The sequence below is a fragment of the Littorina saxatilis genome, linkage group LG13 (genome assembly GCF_037325665.1).
Source record: "Littorina saxatilis isolate snail1 linkage group LG13, US_GU_Lsax_2.0, whole genome shotgun sequence".
NCBI lineage: Eukaryota > Metazoa > Mollusca > Gastropoda > Littorinimorpha > Littorinidae > Littorina > Littorina saxatilis.
Genome location: NC_090257.1, coordinates 25,613,755 through 25,618,451, shown reverse-complemented (window position 1 = coordinate 25,618,451; position 4,697 = coordinate 25,613,755). Strand labels below are relative to the sequence as shown.

Sequence of the window (4,697 nt, the reverse complement as noted above, 5' to 3'; positions counted from 1 at the left end):
TCCGTCCACTCGGACACATACCAAATATGAGTAGTCTGGGTGCTCTAAGAATAAGAATAAGAATACTTTATTATCTCATAGAGAAATTCAGGCGTGGTACAAAACAATAATACAAACAGGACATTGTTTTACATAAGACATATAGCACTATAATTATAACAGGGCAGGTTATAAACACACCTCCCACATACCTTTCTGGCCATTCCTTGCATTGTGCTTACGCATTCAGTCATGAACACATCCATGTCTCACTTACACATCGCACACATGGACATTCTTATACGCTCAACTTACCCATTCACACATGGACATTCGACCACGCTCCACTTACACATTCTTATACGCTCCACTTACACATTCACACATGGGGGGCCCGGGTAGCTCAGGTGGTAGAGCACTGGACTTGTGATCGAGAGGTTGCTGGTTCGAATCCGGGCCGGGACGGACACGGGTCAACTTTATGTGCAGACCCAGAGACGGTATCCATCTCCCACCCCTGTGTCACCACATTGGCACGTTAAAGATCTTGGTCATTCTACCATAAGTGATACCACCTAATCACGCAAACATCAAAAAGCCGTGAGGGCGTAAAACTCGAATCGTATAAACCAATTCATGTCCAATTTCGGCAATTAAGACCTGACGGACAATAAGCCCCTTAACATTTACTCTGTGCTTAGTGGTATTAAGATTTACTTTTGAAAAGGCACTTGTGCCATTGTCGTAAATTAATTCATAAAAAAAATCAAACTCACCACACAAATCAGTCAGGGTGTTGAATTTTGGTATGTGACCAAGTGGAGTGATATGGTTGTATGCCTTGTTAAAGCCTCGCCAAATCGTGGACGGTGTGACGAACTGTTTTCACGAGACGGGGTGGGCCTTTAAATACCCTCCATTTTGAAAGGAAAAAAACACTGATCCCAGTTTGCAGAAGTGTTCCATGGTAAGGTTATCTTGATTGATTGATTGAGTGATTGAGTGAGTGAGTGAATGACAGACTGATTGATATACTGATTGATTGATTGAGCGAGTGAGTAGGTGAGTGAGTGAGTGAGTAAGTGAGTGAGCGTGTGAGTAAGTGAGTGAGTGACAGACTGACTGATTGATTGATTGATTGATTGGTGCGTTCAAACGATCGGTCGGTCGGTCAAAATTGTTGAATATAAGGTTGGTCAATTCCCTTCACGCAAGAAATACGGAATACATTACCTGTCACAAGCGCCTATGGGGATTCCCACGGTTGAGTATAAAGCGCATGCATGCATGGCTATATGAATGCAGCCGGTTGCCATGTTTTGACCATACAAAAAACAAACGCAGACCAGAGAAGGCAAGCGGGGTTAGGGGGTGTGTTATTGGAGGGCGGGGTTAATGGGGGTGGCGAGGTGTCTGTGTCTGTCTGTGAGTCTGTTTGTCTGTCTGTCGGTTGGTAGGCTGGTGGGTGGATGTCTGTGTCCGTGTGAGTCTGTTTACGAGAGACGCTATCTTTTAATATACTTTATAAAACACACACACACACACACACACACACACACACACACACACACACACTGACACACACACACACTGACACACACACACACACATGCACACACACACACACACACACACACACACACACACACAAACACACACACACATACACACACACACACACACACATGTATATATTCGAAGGAAGTAAGGTATACAACTCCGCTCTGAAGAAAAATTCAAGCCTTCAAAATAATGTCCCTTGGAACGGACACGCTGCAAATGCAAGGGAGAGAAACTAGCGCTCCGAAATTCCGAGAAAAAGGGTAAGGTACATAACCCCCGCTGTAAAGAAAACATCAAATCCTCAAAATTACTTACCTTGAAATCAAACACCGCCTAGGTTTCGCATACGGGTGAAGATTATAAATCACAAATCAAAAGCCACAATCCAATGAATATCTAGGATGTTTTTAGTTCCTTAGTTTCCCATTTGTGACCCTCCACCACGGAATGAGTCGGACGTCACCTAGCGCGGTTCTGCACTAGGCCTAATACTGTGACACGTCCGGGGGTGTCAGGTATTAGTGTGAGGGACACCTTAGTCACAGGCTTATAACTCGAACAGTTTTCGCTCTTTTCTAAAATACCACTGGATAGAGCATTAAAAGCTCTCTAAGCAAATGTTAAAATATAAAAATCATGCAAAGGTGACATGCGACTCATACATTCCGTGGTGGAGGGTCACATTTTCGTCAAAGTGGCCAGGCGAGCTAGTTTTCTTTGTTCCTGGGATCATGTCTGTACGATGTTCCAAAGCCTGGCGATTGTGTGGGTTGGTGGGCAGTGAAAGGTAACGGATTTGGTATTTGTTGCTTGGTTGCTTGTTGAAATAACATTGGAGGCGTCAAAAATGCAATGTCAGGTTCTCGATTGGGGTAGAATTGCAACGATCTTACCGACTGTTATGTTTCTGCCGTGCAACACTCAGAGAATGAATGTGGAAAGAGAACAACTACATCAATAAACATTATTGGTTTAAACTGTTTTATTTAACGTTTGTGCATTATTTACAAAAAACGCATATTGAGTAAACAACAACAAGCATAATGCTTATAGTGGTGTTCACTATTTCTAGAAAATTACATATAATATAAATGGCGGCTATTGTACAGTTTAAATGAAAAGCTTGCAAACATGAAAAGAAAATTGAATGAAAATTGTACATCAAAACAAAAATCCGTTTGGGAATACATAATATAATATTTATGGTGTTTGCGAGTAAGAGATAGGGAGGGAGAGAGGGAGGGAGGGAGGGGGAGAGAGGGGGAGAGTGAGAGAGAGAGAGAGAAAGAGGGAGGGAGAGAGATGGAGAGAGAGAGAAGAGAGAGAGAGAGAGAGAGAGAGAGAGAGAGAGAGAGAGAGAGTGTGACAAACGGATTTGCACATAGTGTATATTGGAGTTATGTGACTCAGGTGTACAAAGTTTCATGGGCCACGAACTTTGAGTGGACACCGTACGGTGATACGTCACTGACGCAGTGCAGTAGTGTCGGTGACCAATCAGAGAAGAGTATTGACTGAGGTGGCGTTGTAAAGATAATACAGCCTCAGAGCTTTGCAGACTATCGACAGGAGAAGAGGTGTCTCCTGATTGTAAAGTTTCTCACCGGGCGCTAGAGGTCGTTTGGGGACTCGTGCCGCGGTATTGAATCGGTAGATTCGACTGCTGTGTTTACAGGTATTTATTGAATTGATATTTTACTCGGAGATATTATTTTGCTCGGAAATATTGACTTGAGAAATGACCGGGAGAGTCATGTGTGAATTAGCTGGAAAACGTGCGCGGTTGTCAGCCATTGTTGAAAAAGGAATGTTTACATGTTTTTCGGAAATGAAGTCGCTATGAGTTAGCGGGTGTATATACTGTAACCGCATAAGATAGTTGCCGGTAGTGATAAAGAATGTTATAAAAGTTTATTCAAGTATGGAGACTTATGGTAGTTTAAACTTGTGTTTTTTAGCATCCCGGGCCGAGTGGGTCGCGGAAGTATCCCGGGCCGAGAGCGGTCGCGGAAGGGGAACGAGACGGGAGGTTCTACCCTCACGCTCCAGCCGTGAGCTGTGGGAATGCTGGAGGGGAAGACAGCGTGAAGCGCTGCGAAACGGGAACCCCGTCCCATTCCACCACACGAGACAGTTGTGTGGGTGGGGTGAAGCAGTGCGTGCCACTGTATATTGTGAGTACGACTGAGAGAATTTAACCAGCGTGATAGCTGTACAGAGATACGTTTCCCGAGTGAATAACCACGAGACGTCGAGCGTCGTGGGGTTTGTCATCTGTGTATAACAGAAGTGAATAGTAACAGAAGTATTGTTGGAGACAATGACTTCGTGTGTTTTGAGACAGACGGGCTTTCACGGAACAAAGCTTAAAGTGTTATATGTGTGTGCACGTGAACTGTAGATTGCATGACATAATAACATGTATGTAATTTTGTGCAGTTAGATTTCTGTGTGTTACCAGAACTAGAACTTTCATGTTGAGCGAAAGTGATCTGTAGAATGGATGTAGAATAATATGTTTATGTTGTGATTGAACATTCTAATAGAGGTACAGAGGCAAAGGGCCGTAAGTGTGTTATTGTCTTTGTGCCTGGTTGGAATGTGTGTGTGTGTGTGTGTGTGTAAAGAACAGTTAATTAGTAAACAGAGAGTAGCACGCACAACTTTTGATAGGAGTAGATATACATACATACAGACATACACACGGAAATTCCAGTCGTAACATTTGGTGACCCCGATTACTCTGTGTTAGTTAAAATTTATAGTTGTTTCCCTGCTTTGCTAAACTTAATTTTGTCCCCTGTGTTGGGTTTTTTTTAGAATTTTTGGCAGTAGGTCACGCAGACAGAGATTTTTCGGATTGAATAGTTGTGTCGTTCATGTCTTGTTTTGTATTGTTACCGTCTCCAGTTTTACGGTAGTGCTTACTGTACAGTTCTAAGCACTGAGGGAATAGCTTCATTTTTCTTCCTGTGGGGTCTTTCATTTCTTTTTCCTTGCTCTTTTCTGTGTTTTCAATTTTGTAAAATATTTGGTAAAATTTTTTTTTTCTTTCTGCTTTGGAATAGGGATCTATCTGTTGTTTATTGCCCTTTGCCTTTGTAAAGTTGTTTAACTTTGATTAATTTTGTTCTTTTTGACTTTGAAATTTTCTA

General features: G+C 42.6%; 1 long non-coding RNA gene across 1 annotated transcript; it reads left to right on the top strand.

Annotated features, from left to right (window-relative positions):
• Window positions 1–2,909: 2,909 nt before the first annotated feature.
• LOC138945364 (uncharacterized) lies at window positions 2,910–4,161 on the top strand. The gene is made up of 2 exons (XR_011448977.1): window positions 2,910–3,217; window positions 3,501–4,161. It is a non-coding gene; the product is annotated as an uncharacterized lncRNA (long non-coding RNA).
• The last annotated feature ends 536 nt before the right edge of the window (window positions 4,162–4,697 follow it).